Genomic DNA, 23,157 nt, shown 5'->3' with positions numbered 1-23,157 from the left:
TGCTAAAATAAATAGGGAGAAATTTGGACATAGGTGCATGTTTTTAGAATACTTGTTCTGTTCAAGTATTCTAATGCAAAGGCTACCCTGTTAGAATTCAATTATTTCTTTTACTTTCCCAAATAATTTAATTGGAAATAGAGGAATTGTAGTATTTCTGTTTATTGCCCATTACTAAGGATTTCTTATTACTGTCGTAGAAGCATCAATTTATTTGTTTATTTTGTTGTTTGCTTTCTTCTTGTTCTATAAGTGTGGTATCCACATACAGAAACTTTTCTCACACAAAGATGTTTAACTCCTGATTCAGTGTAATTTCGCTATCCAATTTTTTGGAATTATTTTAGCTTTGAAAAGAGCAAAGCTGCTAGTCCTCAAAAACCTACCAAACGGCTCTGGCAGACTAAATGCACCCCTCATCATGCATCTTCAGTTACTATACTGCCCTGAATAAAAATATCTTGGTAGAAAAAGAAATAATTTTTATTAACATATGTGTATCTGATGTGTGTGGTGGCTCAGCGGCTAAGATGCTGAGCTTGTCGATTAGAAAGGTCAGCAGTTCAACAGTTTGAATCCCTAGCACCGCATAACAGAGTGAGCTCCCATTACTTGTCCCAGCTTCTGCCAACCTAGCAGTTCAAAAGCATATAAAAATGCAAGTAGAAAAATAGGAACCACCTTTGGCAGGAAGGTAACAATGTTCTGTGTGCCTTCGGCATTTAGTCATGACGGTCACATGACCATGGAGATGTCTTCGAACAGTGCTGGCTCTTCAGCTTTGAAACAGAGATTAACACTGCCCCCTAGAATCGGGAATGACTAGCAGATATACGAGAGGGGAACGTTTACCTTTACCTTATCTGATCTGTTGCATATGGGGTTTGTTTGTTTTTTGCATGTAATAGGATGCATGTCAAACTGTAAAACCGCAAACTCTTGCAAAGGTTAAGCTGAAACACCTACAACTTTTAACAGAATATTTCCAGTACAATCTGTGTAGCAAAAACAGCATTATCTCTCAATTGTCGGTTAATGAGCTTAATTTGTACAATTGCAGACTTGATGTTTCAGTAGAATTTGGGGAAATTTCTTGGAGAATTCTATATTAAGGAAAGTTGGCTTTCAATATTGAAGACCACATGCATCTTAAACAGAGGTGGGTTCCTGTCAGTTCTAACCTCTTCTATAGAAGAGGTTCCACAAATCTACTGTGCTGTTTAGAACCGGTTCCAGCTCCCTCCACCGCCCGTCCGCACATCATCAAGATGAAGAGCAAGAGGAGGAATTCGGGAGTTGAAGTCCACAAGTCTTAAAGCTATTAAGTTTGAATACCCCTGGGGGGGTTTCTAAAGGGTTAGGGGTGCAAGGGTCTTGTAACTTGACAGCTTTAAGACTTGCATGCTTCAATGCCAGAGTTCCTGAGCCAACATTTTGGTTGCTAAGCAAGAGTGTTAAGTGAGTTTCCTTACATTTTACAAGTTGGCCACGCCCACCCGGTCACATGGCTGGCAAGCCACTCCCACCCAGTCACATGGCTGGCAAGCCATTCCCACCCAGTCACGTGGCTGGCAAGCCACTCCCACAAAGCAGGCCACACCTACAGAAGAGGTTCTAAAAAATTTTGAAACCCACCACTGATATTAAAGTTGCCATGTTTGAAAAATACTGTCCTCAAGGATCTCGATTTACAAATCACAAATTACCATCCTCCTAGAACTAAGCATGATACTTGGTGGCTTATATGACCATATATTTGAAATTGTCCTGGTCTATTCTATATTCCTGTGTTTCCCAGATAGTCCCAATCCAAGTACCACCTAAGGCTGGCTCTCCTCAACATGCCAGATCAGCCAAAATGTTGCCTTCTGTCATTCAACATGCAACACAGACAAATTAAATACTAACCCCAAAGTGATAACAGTGTGACGGCCTGTCACTTCGACTTAGTCCCATGTTATTTCATTCTCGGCTTTACTACTGTGTTTGCATATCTTTCATAGTAGAGAAAATTCAGATTCCATGATGTGTCAAGTCAGATTTCTGAGCAATTCTTACCATTAAGAGCCACCATCGCCAAAATGAATTCATGAAGTATGTATGTATGTATGTATGTATGTATGTATGTATGTATGTATAAGTGAACTGACCTTAATCAACTAAAGCCATGACATACGTCATACAATATCAGAAGTGAGGAAAACTGTTTTCAGAAATATGCCTCGGCACTTGTTTCCAAGTCATCAAACTAGGAGCTTAACCATGGACCCAAATGAAATCCAATTTTCTTCATTTCCCCTCAGATTAATGCAAGACCAGTCACTCATCCTTTTGCAATTTCACTTTAGCTACTTTGAAGGTTTGTCCTGCTTAGCCTATTGAGAGAAAACACAATAAATAAAAAGTATATATAGTTTTTGTGGTTCACACACAGATTTGTATCATTTGAGTTGAACCATGTAAACCAAGGCAACAAGATCTAAGTGTACTAGGATCTGTCTGAAAACCTAGACAGCAAAATCATATTTCCTTAAATTAACTGCTTGCTATGTCTATTTAGAATGCCTACAGATGAAAATATTTAAATGGCACCTACCTGATCATTTCCCCAGAAGCAAAGTTTGCTTCTTTATTTGGCTCATGATGATGGATTATATTCGACAGTCATTGATGTAACCCATTACAGAAGGAATACTAATTTTATTTCATTTTAACTACCCTTCAGCAATCCATCTTCTAATTCAAATTTCAACTTGTTTTATTAGCATATTCATTTTGTCACATTCAGTATTAACTCTTTGCTTTCTTTTTTTTTTTAAGCCCACATTGTGTTATATTTATTTTAATTCTTTACCATTTTACGCTTCATTATAGATCCGCAGTTTTAAATTACGGTCACATAAAATGTTGATGTATGAAATATAAAAAGTAGTTTAGCATTCATGCAACTTAAAAATGGTGTATTTTTACTCCCGCATGTAATTGATCAAAAAGGGCATGGTGAGGTTTCAGATAAAGGTATAAATAAAGTTCTTAAACCTATAGCATGATTTGGTGTTAAAATAAATATGAGATTGCACATGCTTTGATGGAAAATGTGATGTTTACAATTTATTTATCTCTATAAGCATATGTGAGAGTCAGTTTGGTTCCTTGGTAAAAGCTGACTAGAAACCAAGAGACTGTGAGTTTTAGTTCTTCCTTAGGCATAAAGACACCTTGGGCCAGTCCCTCTTTCTCAGACCTGGGAAGGAGGCAATGACAAGCCACTTTGGAAAAAAATACCCAAAGAACTGCAGGGACTTGTTCATATAGTCACCAAAAGTCAACAGTGAATCAAAGACTAAAAAAAAAAAAAAGATATGCACTCTCACAAAATGCTTACATTGTGAATAAAAAAAATAATTTCCTTGTATCATTGAGTTAATGCTTAATATACAACTAAAATCTAGAATTTTCAGAGAACTGATTTAAAAATATGGTGGTTTTTTTAAACATAATCATCAGGAATTTCAATACAGGAATAAAGTCAAAATATCTAGTATTGTGAATATTGTCTTTTGATACAGTTTATCAACCTATCTAAACATTTTACATTTAGCAAATAAAGGGAGACTAGTATAGATCTATTTCAAACTATTTAGCTCTCATCAGCTAGCCATACCCTTACTGGGAATCTAAAGCTAAATAAATGCTTGAAATAGATCTATACTAGTCTCCCTTTATTTATTTACCAGCACAAATGCAACACAAATGTAACAAAGGCAACAATAAAAATGATGGTTTTCTGTCGTGATGGTCTCTTGGGATAAGCAGATAGACAGAGAAAGGAAGCAGTATGCTTCCTCCCATATTTGGACATACCAGGGGTTGTGACACTAAATACATACCTACATACCTACATACCTACATACCTACATACCTACATACCTACATACCTACATACCTACATACCTACATACCTACATACCTACATACCTACATACCTACATACCTACATACCTACATACCTACATACCTACATACCTACATACCTACATACCTACATACCTACATACCTACATAGATAGATAGATAGATAGATAGATAGATAGATAGATAGATAGATAGATAGATAGATAGATAGATAGATACATACATACATACATACATACATACATACATACATACATACATACATACATCTTTGAAAGAGGCATTTTTACTTAATATATTTTCTTACCAACATTGTTAATATTGTTGGCGATCTGTATGCAAATAGTTCATCTCTCTCTCTTGTCCATTTGCTGTTTGCTGTTATTGGAGTTGGAGTTGGAGTTTATTCAATTTGTAGGCCGCCCTATTCCCCTAAGGGACTCAGGGCAGCTGAACAAAGCCAAGGGAAGGGAAATTACAAAAAGTAAGACAAAGACAATCAGACAATACAAACAGTTTAAAAGCACAACAGACACAGCAAATTCGAGTAGGGGGGGAACTCAACCCCAGGCTTGCTGGGACCTCTTGTTCCTGAGCATGTCTCTGTGTGTTTACTGTTGAAGTTCATAGTGCTTTTTTTGGTGGATTTACACAATGCACAGCTAATGGTAAGAGCCAATTCCATTTCTTGATCCCAGTGGATCAAGACAGGTTTGTAATTAGCTCCCCAGAAAGATCTGAGGTGTTGGATCTTTCTTAATGTTTGGCTTCATACTGAGTCATTATCTGGTGTGGCATCATGTGGAGTAAGAACACAGTCAACTGTGGTTTATTGTTAGTCTTCTCAGGTAAACCGGACAGGAAACACAACTTGATGGACTAATTCTACTTTACTGCAAGGCTACATTAACAGAAACTTGCAAGTCTGAAAGTATAAGTTTCCCAGCACCATTTTTAATGCTTGATCCATTAAGGCAGGTCCTTCCCTACATTTTTTTATCTGACCTTTAAGCCATTGGGGCCTCCTGCCTCTCTTGTCTGATTGTTTCCCAGACAGCATCTCTTCCCCTCATTCCCCAAGGTTGTCCACACATTCCATTACACCTATATCAGTGGTGGGTTCCTACCAGTTCGGACTGGTTTAGCTGAACCGGTAGTGGTATGGTGGCCTGAGTTGCTGGAACCAGCAGCGACCCAGGCCTGCCATGCCCCTGAACCAGTTCCCCGGTCACCGCTGTTGCTGACACCATCTTGTTTTTCAGTTCTGCGCATGCACAGAACAATTTTAATTGAAGTGCGCACACGTGAACTGGCAGTAAAGCCGGGCAGAACCCACCCGATTTATATATTAAACCAAGTTTAAATTGCACTAATTTAGTCAGATGCATGAAACAAGTCTGCATGAGATCTTCGGTACTAGCACTGAAAGATTGGCATTAGTATTGGCTCGATGTGAATAAAATGACTGGTGTGTTTAGTTCTACATAAATTATCCTCCTATTTTGGTATACAGTTCTATATCTTGTGGAATTCGGGTAACAATAGATCCATCATACGGGTAAAATTGTCACCCGGTTCCCATTTTTCTCAGGGTCATCCTCAATTTCGAGATGGGGAAATGCAAAAAAAAAAGCGATTTAAAGCCTCTGGAAAGAGTTCCAATTCACTGACTCATAGCTGAAGTTAAAAAGTATTCAAATTACCACTATTCATTGACTGTGAAAGAATAGCCCCAATACTATCAAGTATTTTTAGCTGCCAAAATTAAAATCCAGTGATGCATTTCAGAAAAAGGACAGTCTTTCATTCTCCTGTCATATTATTTTTTGAAGAGCTGCAGGAGGGTTGGGGATTTTAAAAAGAAGCCGTGATTTTTAAAACAGTTGCATGTTTAAGGCCATCAGGTTCATTGTATTTTGCTTATGTCCGTCTTAGCTAAATTTACCTCCTGAAATCGACTGTTTTAAGTTATTGAAGTCTGTTACCCATCTCCATGGTTGTGACCACAATCCTATAGTCAATCAGGCAAGGCAATGCTACTTAATTACAGTACACACAGAACTATAAATGATGCCTATCATTAATTTCTGAATGTTTTGTAATCATGTTTTGCCAGCTGACTGATTCATTGCTGACATTTCACGTTAGGAACTGTTCACTTGCAAAATTTTGCTATTGCTTTTACTTACTTTAAATGCCGGTCGAGGTATGTCCATGATGACAGTGAGCTTCATTTTCATCATTCATATATATTTAAGTTTTATTTATTTTTATTCATTATTTTGTTTGCCAAACCTGTAAAAAAAAATAACAGGTATAAGTATAAACAATAAATGGGAACACAGTAAATGGGTGCTAATAAATGAATACAGTAGGACAGGGATGGTAGCAGTGGTGGGATTCAGCCGGTTCGCACCTATTAGGGAGAACCGGTTGTTAACTTTCTAAGCAGTTCGGAGAACTGGTTGTTGAAAGAAATCTTCTTTTGCTTTTTTCCCACTTTACAGGGCTAATCCTGTAAGGAAGACGGGAAGGAAACATTTTGGTGTTGTTTCTAGCCTCATCTTTATTGACCTGTTTACAGAATCTGCCTCTCTGGTTAACCCTTATCACATTGTAACAGCTAAGGAGAAGCGTCCATCCACCTGAGTGATGTTGAGTTGGCCACACCCAACCAGTCACATGACCACCAAGCCCCACCTACTCAGCTGGTCCTTAGGGCAGAGGACTGGTTGTTAAATTATTTGAATCCCACCACTGGATGGTAGGCTTATGCATGCCCCTTACAGACCTCTTAGGAATGAGGTGAGGTCAACAATAGACAATCTTGGGTTAAAATTATGGGGGTTTGGGGAGGTAACAACAGAGTCAGATAGTGCATTCCAGGCATTGACCACTCTGTTGTTGAAATTGAGTTATAGGGGAAAATATTCCTGTAAAACAATGTTAGGGAACCTATGCCTTTCCATATATCATTGAATTACTACCCCTGGCATAGCCCATGATTGCCTGAGGCTGCTTGGAATTGAAACTCAGCCACATCTGAAGGGTTACAGATTTCCCAAAGCTGTCATAAAATGTATCATTTATTAACTTCAATTAATCTAATGGAACCACTCTAAGAATTAGTGTGAGAGTGGCATAAATAATGGCATGTTTAATTATTGCACAATTAGTGTCTGATCATCTGCAATGCACAGTTGCAGGGATAGCCAACCTTTAAGCATAAAATGTTCTCCCTTCTGCACTATTAATAATTTTGGAAGAATGAGCACATGGTGCCCTTCAGAGCTTTTGAACTCCAACCCTTATTAACCCCAATAAGTTTGACAATTGGCAAATGCCTGTAAAAATTGTACTCAAAACTATCTGGAGGATAATTGTTAATGCCTGGCTATGCACTATGCAAACCTTGTCTTCCATATAATTGGAGGCAACAAACCAATGTCTTGCAGTATATCTAGAATGTAAGTTCAGAGTAAAGCGCACTTAAAACATACATCCGCACCTTGCATTCTGAACATACACACATGCATACAACCTCATGGAACTAGTCTCCCCACCCTCCACCCCCAGTTTAAAGTGATCAACTGCAGAGGTGGGTTGCAAATCTGGCTACTGCTTTGCTTTGTTCGTGGGTGTGCACGCAAGACTCTTCTGCTCATGTGCAGAAATATCCGGGTGGGTGGACGGAGCTTCCCACCACTGCCACTACTGGTTTGCCCAATCCGGGCCAAACCAGGAGCAACTCAACCTCTTATTGGCTGCCTATCACAATGAGTGAGAAGTTAACATTATCGTATGCTAACTTTAGTTTTGGACTTTAAATTATTTGATCCCCAAAGAAATCATGAGCAAAATAATGCAGAGAGAAATCTTAACATAAGAGATATATTTTAGTAAATTAATACTGTATATATTCATGAAAGGAGCTTAGTGAAAAATATTGAACAGTTAAAGAGACAAAATACACATTGCCTGTCATGTCAGCCATATTGCAAACAAGATACTGTTATATTGATTTGACCTGCTATTTGTACAAATATTTTCCCTCCTAGATATGGTTGCTTTAAATAACATAAACAACTGACTGTCTTTTAGAAAAAAATATCAGGAGGAAATAAGAAGGTAATTAAGGAATTCACCTACTGTTTTTATTGTGCACAGTGAAGAAAAGGATGGCTGTCTTAACTTTATACTAAAAACAGCTGGCTGGGTTTGATAGGCTCAACAAGTAGCATCCCTTCCTATTAAAGCCAAATCCAGGGGGAAAAAAGTATTCCTTCCATTTGCAAAGACAAATTATAAATTTGACACAATTGTTTTCAAAGGAACAACAGGAAATTGGAGCAGCTGGGGATCTGGTTCATAAACTTCCAATACTATTTCTATAAAAACATGCTGCTATACACTGTTCCTTTGACCAAACCGTAGAGTAATTCTAAAAAGCCTTTGTTATCTTTAGAGAAACAGATTAAATTGGCCTTCACAACTTGACACACATCAAATGAAACCTGCCAGACAGGGATGGTCACCTGCCAGGTGCTTGAATTTTGCTATTTAAGGCAACCAGCCCAAATAGAAGATTTACCCAATAGGTGGGCGTCAAATAAGTTGGAAGAACAGGCTCCGTTTGTTGGACAACAGCCTTCGCCAAAGTGGTACTGAATAGAGGCTTTGAGACAATATTGAAGACGCTACCTAAATTACAACATATATGAAGATGCTTTCTAAACTGTGGAAGAGCAGGCACCACTGCTGCATCCCCCTCCATCCCCTTTGAATTTTGTCCCCAGTGTCAGCATGGTAGAGTTGGCAATAAAACTGCAACCTTGACACAGGTGTGGGGGAAGAATTGGGGAGATGTATACTTTGGAGCTCAGCAGTTACCAGCAAGCTGTACAGCAGGCAAATGAATTGAATTGAACTGAATTTATTGCATTTATATGCTGCCCTTTTCCCCGAAGGGGACTCAGGGCGGCTCACAATCCAAGTCAGGGAAGGGGGTACAGATCAGGGATAAAAAAGACGAACAGAACAATACACAATTTAAAAGCACACAACAACCATACCATTCGAGTGGGGGGGAAGCTCTTTAGCCCCAGGCCTGTTGGAACAGCCAGGTTTTAAGGGCTTTGCGGAAGGCCTGGAGGGTGGTGAGGGTTCGAATCTCCATGGGGAGCTCGTTCCAAAGGGTCGGAGCAGCCACAGAGAAGGCTCTCCTCCGGGGTAGTCGCCAGTCGGCATTGGCCGGCGGATGGAATTCAGAGGAGGCCTAATCTGTGGGATCTAATCGGTCTATGGGAGGTAAGTGGCAGCAGGCGGTCTCTCAAGTACCCAAAAAATATATACATTTTTCCCCTTTAGAACAAGTGGTTGGTCCAAAAGAGATGAATATAAGTAGAGAGGCCCAGCAAGACAAGGAACCATGTTAAAAAAAAAACAAAGTTCCAGGAACTCTACATGAGACAGAAGAAGAAGAAATCTCAGAGAGGGAGTAGGCTTAAGTAACAACAGGCTTAGGAAAGAAATGTTGATGCATACCAGTAGTAGTATAGAGCCGTGATGCCGAACCTATGGTGCGTGCCAGCCAGTTGATTTTCGGCCTTCCAGAGGGCTGGATGAGGCCATTTTTGCCCTACAAAGGTATTTGGAACCTGGGGAGGGTGAAAAACGGGCCCAACAGCCCTACCAGAAATTTGAATTTCCAGTAAGTCTATTGGGCCTGTTTTTCGCCCTCCCCAAGCTATGGAGGCTTTCCTAAAGCCTGGGGAGGGCAAAAACGGCCTCTCCCAGTCCCCCAAAGAAAATACCAAGCTCAGCTTGGAGCCGAGCAGTGTGGCACGGGTGGGGAGGAGAGAGTGTGTGTGTGTGTAGGAGGGTGTGCATGCATATGCATGTGGGTACGTGCTTTGCATTACGGGTGCCAGCATGTGCATGCGCTATCACATTTGCATTTTTGGCATCCAACAACAAAAAGGTTAGCCATCGCTGGTATAGAGCATAGAATATAGGTAATTGTAATAGAGTGATAGGAAATAGAGTAATAGGAATAAGAATAGAGGATTCAAAATAAATGGGAGTAGTAATAGAGTAATAGGTAATTCACCTAATAGTAATTGAATAGTAATAGCAGAACAGCAATTGTCATAGTAACAATAATTGTCATAATGAAAGTGGAGAGATAGCAACAGAACAGAATATAGGTAGCATTCATATATCACTTTTATAAGTTTGTTTGTTTGTTTGTTTTTACAAAATAAAACATTTCCACAACCCTTATAGGGAGCTATAAGCAAGCCACATCCCAGAGTCTAATGCTTTTGTGTCTCTCTTGAGCCTGGGTCAATCCAATCGGATATGGATATGTGTTGTGGCCCAGCAGGAGCCGTTGGTGCTGTCACCAGACTCCGACAGCGAGGGGCCCTATGAGTCAGCTCTGGAGGATGTGGAAGACCCTGGACAGGGTTCCGATTCCGAGCAGGGCACAGAGAGACTGGTTGGCGACCAGGTGGCGCCTGAGCCTTGGACCGGGGGGGATGAAACAAGGGAGAGTGATCCAGAAGCCAGCAGTGAGTTTTTCCTGGATGCCTGGAATTGAAGAGCTAATAGGCGTCAGGAACAGTTACGCAAGTACAGGAGGTAATTGCACTCAGCTGGTGGTCATTAGGCTCCTCTCCAGACTATAAAAAGACTGTTGTGCACACGCCCCTCTTGCAGAAGTCAACACATTGACTAAAGAGAACTTTTATAACTAACTTGGCAGGCTGGATTGCTGCTAAGGTTTGTCTGAGTTGCTGCCAAGTTTGTTATGCTTGGCTTTCAGACACCGAGGTTTTGGTTTCTTACTATTAAAGTACAATCCAGTTAAGCTTGTCTCGGCTTTTGTTACTGGACGGAGGAGCGGGTCAGAACAGATATGTGACATAAGGCAAATATTTCCAACCAGAAGACACCATTGTTTCTTTTAACAAAACAGGTAAGTGAGCTAGTGGTCCTGGGAAGTGGTATCTTTGCATATCCAGTCCTTTGTTTACACCTCAGCAGTAGTAGTTGATGCAGTTGTTGTTCCTTCTTGCATTGAGAGCGAAAACATTGCTTTTTCTCTTCTGTGTGAATCACAGCACGCACCCTCTCGCCGAAATGCCACAGGACCCCCACTTCGTGATCTTAACTCAATCTTCCATTTGTAACATGGTGGGTCAAGCAGAGGGACAGTGCATATAGTTATCTTGAAAATGAACGTTATTCCATTTAAATAAAAAAATAATCAAATTCATCAGGAATGTCTTTTCAGTCACAGAACAATTCATTTAAAGGGAGATTGAAACAAATTACAACATCATAACCTATTTTTCCAAGGAGAGAAAATGTTTTGAAGATCTGTGGCCATTTTTGAAAGCACCCTATTTTCCCAGTAATAGCTCTTGAAATGGAATTAACAGATTAACAGAGTTGGAAGGGACCTTATAGATCATCTAGTCCAACACCCACCCACCCACCCACCCACCCACCCCCACTCAAGCAGGTGACCCTACACAATTTCTGACAAATGGCGGTCCAATCTCACTTGAAAGTGTCAAGTGATGAAGCTTCCACAAGTTCTCAATGCAAGCTGTTCCATTGTTTGATTGTTCTCACTGTCAGAAAGTTCCTCCTTATTTCTAGGTTGAATCCCTCCTTGGTCAGTTTCCATCTATTATTCCCTGTCTGGCCTTCAGGTGCTTTGGAAAATAGCTTGAATAATGAGTGCGAAGTTCAAGACTATTCTTAGATTTAGTGTAAGTCTATAGGGAAGTTGGGTAGTTGTTAACCCATTCCCAAACAGTAAACCTGTAGTGGTTAGAACCCAAAGGGAACCCATAGGAAGATATGCATTCTATGTAATGAGAACTGAGCACCCATCCTAGTGATTCTATTCTTTGTCATACTTTCAGTGATGGGTTTCAAAAATTGTTGGAACCTACTCTGTGGGTGTGGCCTCCTTTGTGGGAGTGGCTTGCCACCCATGTGACCGGATGGGAGTGGCTTTCCGCCCATGTGACTTGATATGAAATTATGAATTAGTACTTAGGTTGGTCCAAGTAGCTATTCAGAAACTCTGGCATTGAAGCATGCAAGTCTTAAAGCTGTCAAGTTACAAGATCCTTGCCAGTGGTGGATTTCAAAAGATTTTGGAACCTCTTCTGTAGGTGTGGCCTGCTTTCCAGGTCCACTGGTAGAACCTCTTCTAACCGGTTCGGTAGATTTGATGAACCGGTCCTACCGAATAGATGCGAACTGGTAGGAACCCACCTCTGCATACTTTTCAACTTTAATGGCAGCATAATGTACAGCACAGTACAATAATCTAATCATCACTTGTGGATCTGTGCATCTGCAACTTGAGATGCCAGAGCACAGTAGAAAGCAGCAAATTAATCATTATCAGCTAGATAGGCAACTAGAGCAATTTCTTATACTCTCATCTATTATAGTAATACCCATTTGCTTTGAAAAATGTGGGTAGAGTGTTGTTGTTGTTTTAAATGTCTGCTGTACAGTACAGGAAAGAAATAAATGTCTTGGCCCCAGACTCTTCAAGCATTGTTGAGCAGAACGAGATTCAGATCTTTGGGCCTAGTGTTTTCAGTATTGGAAAGAGGATTAAGATCAAAGACTATATTCAGAATCTAAAACTCAGGAAAAAGGTCTTTTAAATTTTATGATCAACCAAGAATAGATATGTGTTAGTTATAAAAGTTTTGTGGAAGTAGATAGAGAAATTCCTCCCCAGACAATTGTCTGATTTAATGATTTTGTTGTTGAAATGTCTGAGTTTATAGCATGAGGTAATTATGTTTGAGTCCACAGGGAAAGGAGATTTATAGTAATGTAGAAAAGTGAACATTAACTTGATTATCATAGCAGATCAAAAGATTCTCTTTGCTCTTTTAGGAAAAAGCCGTGAGGTTATTTGTGCAGGGCCTGCTACTGCAAAGATAAAGAGAGAGATAAAGGAAAGAAAAACCCTACTTCAATTTCTCCTTTTGAAAGATAACTTCTCCCAATAAATTAATACAGTTCTAAACCTGACTATGATTTTTATAAGTAACTGAGAATGCTATGATTTGTACTGATAAGAAGTAATATGTCCAAGAACTATAAATTATCTTCCCAAAGTAATCTGCAAGTCATATTCATCTAGTTCAGCACCAAATCTGACGCACACCTTTCATATGCTTCTACTTTTCAATGTGACTGATCCAACTTTAAACATGCAGTCCTGCCAACATATATTTTCCTCTTTTGTGCCATAATGATAATTAGAACTGGCCAAACTTCAGTGAAAGCTCCCTCTAACTTTCACCATTTCTGATTCTTCAATTGGCTGAGCTTTCACTAAATTCCTTTTATCAAGGCTTTTTCCTTCCATTTTAAAATCTTAGAATATTTTGTCTACTGTATTTTTGGAGCATAAGATGCACCTTCCCCCCGCCCAAGAGGGTAGAAATTTGGATGCATCTTATACTCAAAATGTAGCTTTTTGGAAGCTTTTTTTCAGTCCTAATAAGGTGCTAAGGAGTGAAACTCCCACGGAAGATAGGAAGATGCTTCACTCATTAGCACCTCATTAGGGCTGAAAAAAAGCTTCGAATATTTCCCCCATTGTTCTAGCTGGGAGAAGCCTCGAATATTTGAAGACTGCCTTAAGAGGTACTTCTTTTGTCAGAATTCTATTTTTGGGAGATAATCCTCTCAAGGGCAAGGCAGAGAGTTCCTGTGGCTACATGATTTCTATTCTTTTGGGGACAATCCCTTTAAGGGCAAGGCAGGGATTTTTCCTATGGGCTGTCTACATTTTCTCAATGGTTTCCTTCAGGCAAGTGGTGGGCTGGTTTGTTGATTCAGCTTTGTTACATTTTAAGTGCTTAAGTGCTTTTGGCTGAATGCCCACCTGGCTGCTAGGGAAAGAAAAAAATGGCAAAAAGTGTCATTTTATTATATTATTGTGTTTGCTTGTTTTTCTGGTGCTGTGGGAATAAAAATGAATACCTGGTAGGCAGATTTTTCCCCTATTTTCCTCCACAAAAACTAAGGTGCATCTTATATTCCAATGTGTCTTATACTCTTATACTTATATAAATATGGCAATTAGGAGATTAGGAGAGCCATGGCAGCACAGTGGTTATAGTGCAATACTGCAGGCTACTTCTGCTGACAGCTGGCTGCCTGCAATTTGGCAGATCAAATCTCACCAGGCTCAAGGTTGACTCAGCCTTCCATGGCCAGTAAAATGAGGACCCAGATTGTTGGGGGCAATATACTGATTCTGCATACCGCTTAGAGAGGGATGTAAAAGCACTGTGAAGCAGTATATAAGTCTAAGTGCTATTGCTATTTTACAAAGATCTTTCTTAAACGTATTCCAGGAAGCAAATTTTTTGCTGCCACAGATTTATGATGGTAGAAAATCAGGAAATCCAGCAGGCATTCAATCCTCACCTATTTTCAACATTTGTGGACTGCACATTGTATCAGGAACTCAAATGGACTAGCAGCTTTTCTGTGAAGAGCTAATGCACATTTTAAATCAAAATAGGAGAACTTCTCCCTGATAGCAATAGCAATAGCAGTTAGACTTATATACTGCTTCATAGGGCTTTCAGCCCTCTCTAAGCGGTTTACAGAGTCAGCATATCGCCCCCACAGTCTGGATCCTCATTTCACCCACCTCGGAAGGATGGAAGCCTGAGTCAACCTTGAGCCGGTGAGATTAGAACCGCTGAACTGCAGATAACAGTCAGCTGAAGTGGCCTGAAGTACTGCACCCTAACCACTGCGCCACCTCGGCTCTTCCGATCAGAGCTTACAATCAGTAAGTAAGTTCAACCCTATCGCTAACACCATTTGACAATTTTTATGCTTAGGAATTAAAAATCCATTTGAAAATCTGAATGGAAATCAGACAAATATTAAAATGGGATAGATTTTCTTTTTATCTGATTTCTCTATATCTCTAAATGTGCGATCCTTTGTTGATTAGATCAGCAGAAAAAAAAGATTCTTTTGTGAAAATCTTTATATTTTTGTCTCTGCATGAAGGTTTGGGTTGTATACTGTAGATGCAGGAGGATCAGGTGGAATCGTTTTATAACCCCATAATTCAAAGGGATCTCCTCTTCTTTGTCATCTTATTCTTCAACTTTGTGCCAGATTGTTGTTTTTAAAAGCATGCCACTTTTCATATTGCAGGGATCTTTGTTTTCTTTTTCTGCATGTGCCTAGCAAGGAATGTTTAGTGAAAATACTAATAAAATGGCATCATCTGTCCTCTTCTTGACTCTCTGAGCATTTGCGTTGGCAGCTTTTGAGTTGCCTTACAGCAAACATTTGTTTAGATTGCCACTGACTGCCTAGGCCACCAGTGCAATCTGGATCATTTCTTTCTTAGATGTCTTTTAATTTGTTCTTTTCAATATACATGCATATCAGAGTAGATAGTATGAAGGTGTTCACTCTGTACAGCTGGACCAGTCAGAGTATTAAAAAAGTGACATATTTTAAATATTTGGGCATATTTTCCCTCAGCTTCAGAAAAGAACAGTACACACCAAAATCATGTTACATAAAATGCTCAAAAATAGTGGCTGCAGTTCAAAGTTTTATTAGCACTCATGTTCCTTTTTTCATAAATCAGAAAAATACATACCCTTTCCCCCCCAAAATAAGACAGGGTCTTATTTTCCTTTGACCCCTGAAATAAGTGCTTGGTCTTATTTTTGGGGAGGTCTTATTTTTTTTGAAGTGCAGGAAGTGGTGAGCATCTCATGATTGCTTCTGTGTTGCAATATTTTCGGGAAGGGCTTATTTTGTGGGAGGGGTTATTTTAGCACTTGTGCTCAAAAACCCGATTGGTCTTATTATCCAGGGAGGTCTTATTTTGGGGAAAACAGGGTACACCATATAACTGTTTCCAAATTCTAGAAAGCATCAACTTGAGCATGTGGTAATACTCTCCTCAGAGCTGTTTTGGAGCTGAGATTATGCCTCTATGGACAAAGTGCTGTTGAAACTACAGCTCACGAACTGCTGTACTGTACTCCCTATAAGGATTCAAGGACTCACCTCAATACTCTTTTACCTAGTAAAACACCTGGGAAATTCTACTCTTTTTATGTACAATTGCCTTATCATATCAATATGATTCCAATATGACTTTGGAAAGGACCTTGGAGTCCTAGTGGATGATCATTTAAACATGAGCCAGCAAAATGCAGCAGCAGCCCAAAAAGCTAATACAATCCTTGGTTGTATAAACAAAGGCATGGAATCAAAATCACATGAAGTATTAGTACAACTTTATAAGCCTTATTAAGGCTATACCTGGAATACTGCATCAAGTTTTGGTCACCACATTACAAAAAAGATGTTGAGACTTTGGAAAAAGGGCAAGGAAGAGCAACCAAGATGATTGAAGGCCTGGAGACTAAAACATACTGTGTGAAGAACATTTGCAGGATTGGGCTTTGGCTAGTCTAGAGAAAAGAAGGACCTGGGGTGACAAGTTAGTAGTATTCCAATATTTGACAGGTTGCCACAAAGAGGAGGGGAGTCAACTTATTTTCCAAAGCATCAGAAGGCAGGACAAGAAAGAATGGTTAGAAACTAATCAAGGAGGGAAGCAGTCTGGAATTAAGAGAAACTTCCTAACAGTGATAACAATTAACCAGTGAACAGCTTGCCAGCAGAAGTTCTCACTGGAGGTTTTTATGAAAAGATTGGACAGTCACTTGAAATGGTATAGCAATAGAAATAGCACTAAGACTTATATACTGCTTCGCAGTTGCTTTATAACCCTATCTAAGCAGTTTACAGAGTCAGCATATTGTCCCAACCAGTCTGGTTCCTCGTTTTACTGACCTTGGAAGGATGGAATGCTGAGTCAACTTTGAGCCTTTTGAGAGTCGAAATGCCAAATTGCAGGCGGCTGGCAGTTTGGAGGAAGAGTATGCTCTTAACATCAGCAATGTCATTATCAAAGAATGGAGCAAATTTCATTATTTGACCTCTTCTTCTAAATAAATCACAATAAGAACTATTTGTCCTTCTCTCCAATGCAAAAGACTCAGGACAGGCCCCCTGAAGTCAAAGATTTTTGTGTACTGGTCTTCTGAAGGATGTAGCTACTAACATGGTTTAGTATTTTTCCAAATACTCATGTATTTACCATTACAAATTATCTAAGGTAGGTGAACATAAATGTTAGTGAAAAGTCGAGTTATTTGGAGACCAATACAGATTTGAAATTAGATCTCAGGAATCCTAGCTCAATGCCCAATATTCTTTTAATTTAATTTAATTTGATTCACTGAACAACATGGCTTTGAAGCAAACTACTTTATCAAAGTGATGTGTGGGTCAGAATAGCTCTTCTCCTTCAGTCTAAATGGTAAGAGGGTCTTTGACAGGCACAAGTAACTGGGAACAGGAATTGGTTCAAAGCACTAAAAGTTTATGCTACCTGTATATAAGAATCTGGTCTACAAATGGTCAAGCTAAATTAGCAGTAGATAAGGATCAACGGAATTCTCTTGGCTCTCTTGTGACTGATGACACATTTAATTCCACCCTTGGGCTCAGCCTGCTCACCTGCTACAGTCTTATGTACATGCACAATCTTCAGAAATGATTCAATTTTTCAGATTGAAGCCCTCCTAAAACTGAAAAGATTATGTCTCAAATCCAAGCAATGTTTCAGTTCCAATTACAGTAATTTCACATGCCTCTATTGGCTTAAAATTATTTTTAAAGGTATTGTGTGTGTATATGTGTGTGTGTGTGTGAGCGCGCATGCACATATGTTCTTCAGGCTGGGTTTTGGTCTTAAGATGTGGTCGGAGCTGCACCCCCCCCTCCCCCCAATATTTAGAGACCCATTAGATCACACAGGGTCGGCCTCCTCCGGGTTCCGTCTTCCAGCCAATGCCATCTGGCTACGACCCGGGGGAGGGCCTTCTCTGTTGCAGCTCCGGCCCTTTGGAATGAACTCCCTGCAGAGATTCAGACCCTCAACTCTCTCCAGTCCTTTCGAAAAGCTGTTAAAACCTGGCTGTGTCGGCAGGCCTGGGGTTGATGAGCTCCCTTCCCCTCTCGACAGGTGTGGTTGTTGGCTATCTTAAATGCTTGTCTTGTATTTGTGTGTTCCCTTTCCCGTTTGAGTTGTTCGCTGCCCTGAGTCCCTGTAGGGAATAGGGCGGCATATAAATAAAACAAATCTAAATCTAAATCTAATATTTATAGAAAGACGGCAGCTCTGACCAATCTTACACGGGAAAAGACCCGAATACAACAAGACCAGCATACCTACACCCGTGAATATCTACGAACACACACACACACACACACACACACACACACACACATACATACGTACATAAGTATGTATATATGTATGTATATTTGTTTTCGTAGATTTTCACGGGTGTAAGATTGAGATTGTCTTGGCAACGTTTCAGCGAGGTTTCACTCGCCATCTTCAGGCTGGGTTTTGGGCTTAAAGTGTGATCAGAGCTGCCATCTTTCTATAAATCTTGGTCTGTGTGTGTGGAGTGCTGGCTTTGTTTCAGTAAGTGGAATGATTGGTTGTCTGGTTGTATCATGATTGGTAGATTGGTGCTGGCTGTGTGTCTATTGTTGTTTCGTGGCCTGGGTGGTGGGTGGGGCTTGTCTGTTAACTAGGGCTGGTTTCCAGATGTCTGGTAGGCATGAGGTATCATCACGTTTATTCATGTTGTGGGGGTGTTTCTCTATTTCGATAGCTTCCATAATTATTCTCTTGTTGAAGTATTCAGTTTTGGATATTACCCTGGCCAAGACAATCTCAATGTTACATGGGAAAAGACACACACACACACACACACACACACACACACACACACACACACACACACACACACACACACATATATATATATATATATATATATATATATATATATACACACACACATACATACATACATACACACATATGTATATGTATACGAATAAGGATACACATACGCATATGCATGCTGGTCTTGTTGTGTTCGGGTCTTTTCCCATGTAAGATTGAGATTGTCTTGGCCAGGTTAATCTCCAAAACTGAACACTTCAACAAGAGAATAATTATGGAAGCTATCGAAATAGAGAAACACCCCCACAACACACACACACACACACACACACCTCTCATCAGGAAGATCACAAATATCTATGATCATAAATCTGAGAATCAAGAATAATTACTTTGCTAAAATAAGTTCCATTATTCACAAACTTTTTTTAAAAAAAACACCAGATTAATTAGAAATCATTGATAAGATTCAACTGAACTATTATATGATGCAAAAAATGTGAAAAACAACTATTGGTCAATATAGATATCAAAATGAATGAAACACCTCAACTGTTTAGTTAAAACAATTCGGATTAAAAACTAACCCCACCCCCCAATCAGTAGGCACTTCTTTATTTTAATTAGCAAGATGAAACCAAGAAATGTTAATTTTCTTCTTAGATCAATGAATTTCTATTAATGCTAGAAATTAATGGGGATATAATTTTATCTGCCACACATTAGACCAAATCCTTGTAATTTCTTCTTCGTTGCTGCTCTGAGAGAAGATATTGATTATCCAAAGAGGCCTATAATAATGAGTTTTTATTTTTTATCATAAATAAATGAATATGGAAAAATCTTCCCCCTGAAATTCCTCCATTCCTCTTGATCAGTGGTGTCAAACTCAAGGCCTGTGGGCCAGATCCAGCCATGGGGTGCTTAGATCTTGCCCACAGGGCTTCCCTGGGAACAGTGAAGGACCAGCCCATGGTGCCTCTGCCTGTTAAAATGGAGGCAACCACGCCCTGCAACTCTCTGCCTGTGAAAACAGAGCTTGGGGGGGGCATGTTTTGGACACCACAGGTGTCCCCAACACAAGTGACGTTGAATTGTTCATGCCCACCCTGGCCACGTGTTCCCAAGGTCAAACACAACCCTGATAAGGCCCTCAATGAAATTGAGTTTGACACCCTTACTTTTCATGTTCCAAAAAATCCTCAAAACCTGATTATGTCACCAGGCCTAGATATCTCAGGTAACTGGAGACATGTCCAGATAAGGTAGATATATTCACTCTCTCTTTACTTAAGAGTTGATATATTTTGTTTCCAATAATTTAACTTTTCTTATTGATTCTTATATTTTGATAAGGATAGTTTCATGTGTGCTGCCCAGAATTGTTCTTTGTGAGCCATCAGTGACGCAGTCAAGTGAGGCAGGGGAGGCACAGCCTCACCCTGGTCATCATGAAAGAAAAAAAACGTAAAAGGAAAAAGGCGAGAGCTGAGGTCAGGCTGAGCTAGATGCTGCCTCACCGTGGATGACTCTGCTTAACTGTTTAAAAAAGCCTCAAAAAAACGCCCTCTACTATGAGGCAAGAGAACTGCATGCCTCATCTAGTCTTTTTAGGTGTTTTATGATCACTCCAGCAGAGTTAAGCAAGGGTTAAAAGCCTAAAAATTCCTGATGTAGGTGAGGCACGTAGTTCTCCTGCACTGATTTGGGCAGGGCTTCTTCAGAGGACCCAAGGCAAGAGCAGAGTTTAAGTCCTCTTTGAAGCAGCTGGAAAAGATATGTGTGGGTCAGAGGGAGGGGGAGGAATTCAAACTTCATCCTCCTGGTGCGGGGCTTTGGGCAAAGGCTGGAGGGAAGGACCCTGGCTCAATTGTGCTCTCCCTCCCCAAGTGTAGTTTGATTACAGGCAGAGCTATGTTGCCTTTTCAAACCTGTAATCAATGAAGCTGGGCTGAATCCTTCTGGAGCTGGGGGAAAGTGTGTGTGCTCCAGTATGAATCTTTGACTGGCTTCCTGCCTCCTCCTGTGGTCTCCTTGCTGGTGCTCTCCCTCCAATCAGTGTGTGTGTGTCTGTGTGTGTGTGTCTGTGTGTGTGTGTTTGTTTGAGAGAGAGAGTGAGTGATTGAGAGAGGGAAGGGGGTAGGAGAGATAGTCCAATCCAACTTCTGTGTGTGTGTGTTTGAGAGAGGGGGGAAGGAGGGAGAGAGGGAGGAAGAAGGGCAAGGGAGAAGAAAAAGAAAAAAGAAAGAAGGAAACTTCTTTCGCAAAGGAGAAAAACAAATGCTGTCGCTTTAAATCGGAACTGAGCATGCCTGGCTGTGGAATTCTGGGAGTTGAAATTTGAAACCCACCACTGTGTCAGTGCCTCACCAGCCATAAACCTCACCACACATCACTGGCAGCCATACAAAGTTCATTAACAGCCGAGTAATAAATAAATAAATTTAGTATGGAAGTGCACCCCAGTCAAAGCCAAGGAGGTCTCAAAGCACCACATATTTTACCGGCAGAGGAAAATACAGGCTTCAGACATTTGTTTCTAAATTAATGTGATCTTGGATTTTGTAAATTTGTTTGGAGCCTGACATATTTCATAATACTGGGAGCTGATAAAACAAGCTACAATGTATTTAGATTAAAAAGAAATTTCTCTCATTATCCCCCCAGTTCTGACTCAATCATTTTGGTATGCCTTTGCTGACCTTCTGTTATGCTTTATTTAAAAAGAGAGAGCGGTCTATGTATATCATGCATCATTTATCATGTTTAATAAGGAAGTTTTTCTCCAATTAATTTCACTTTCAGATAACTTGGTGCCCTACCATATGAACTAAATCTCATAAGTAAAAAAAAATATTTTGAGTTCAAAAGTCAAGAACTGTATGCACAGCCTCAATGCCACACAACCCATCATTTGAGTCATCAGAATGCAATGGCTGTTTTTCCTTTATGTGACTCATCCGCTGATATAATCTCAGAGATATGGAGGTGCAGTGCTCCCAACCTTTTACCTCCAGAACTATCACTCATCTCTAAAATTAACTTCCAGATGCCTCATTGTTTCAAAAAATCTTCTACAGTACCATATTTAGACTTCTGAGATCAACAGTGCAACTACAAGTGACATCATCTAAAAAAGTAAGGATAACATAATAACTCTGGTCCAGATAAGTTCCCAACTGCAGTTCGGGGACATCTCTATTATTACCATTTCTCAATGTCCAAAAATCATAGTCACAGCTTACAAGAAAACACACAAAGGTGGTGTGGTGATTATTCACACATTAGACCGAATGCATTTATTTTGTTTTTAGAAAAACAAAAGAAAAATAAACTCTCTCATACTTTTATTGGGGGTAGGGAATCTGCCTCTGTTTACACAATAAGTTGGAAATTAAATTAAACCATTAAGTGGTTCCCCCCCCCCCTTCTGCTTTACTTGTGTTAATCCAACTCAAACCTGATTCAAGAAACAGGTTTAACAAACCAGAGGTTTGTGCAATGTGTGAACTCAGAAAATGAGTTATGTCCATGCAAAATCAAAAACAAGAGCAAAATCTTGAACCCCTCCGTTTAAAAGAAAGGTTACAATAATGCTTTGTTAATGTTAACAACTGCACAAAAGGATTCATATCATCATTATCATGTTCAGACTTTTCACTATAAATGAGATAACATTATTTTTTTTCTATCTATCTATCTATCTATCTATCTATCTATCTATCTATCTATCTATCTATCATCTATCAATCTATCAATCTATCAATATATCTATCTTCAATCTATCTATCTATCTATCTATCTATCTATCTATCTATCTATCTATCTATCCATCCATCCATCCATCCATCCATCCATCCATTTCTATCTCTATCTGTCTGTCTGTCTGTCTGTCTGTCTGTCTGTCTGTCTGTCTGTCTGTCTGTCTATCTCTCTCTCTCTCTCTCTCTCTCTCTCTCTCTATCTATCTATCTATCTATCTATCTATCTATCTCTATCTCTATCATCTCTATCTCTATCTCTATCTCTATCTCTATCTCTATCTCTATCTCTATCTCTATCTCTATCTCTATCTCTATCTCTATCTCTATCTCTATCTCTCTATCTCTATCTCTATCTCTATCTACCTACCTACCTACCTACCTACCTACCTACCTACCTACCTACCTACCTACCTACCTACCTACCTACCTACCTACCTACCTACCTATCTATCTATCTATCTATCTATCTATCTATCTATCTATCTATCTATCTATTTTGTGTATGAGAAAGAGAGCATGCATTTACCTTCAGGGTTGATTCTTCTTGACTGCCTGGATAAGTCCTTGCAGTTTTCTTGGCAAGATTTTCAGAAGTGAAAA

The sequence above is a fragment of the Thamnophis sirtalis genome, unplaced genomic scaffold (assembly GCF_051295495.1).
Source record: "Thamnophis sirtalis isolate CommonGarterSnake01/CBP01778 unplaced genomic scaffold, rThaSir2_p1.2 scaffold_1, whole genome shotgun sequence".
In the NCBI taxonomy this organism is placed as follows: Eukaryota; Metazoa; Chordata; class Lepidosauria; order Squamata; family Natricidae; genus Thamnophis; species Thamnophis sirtalis.
This window is presented reverse-complemented; position numbering follows the sequence as displayed.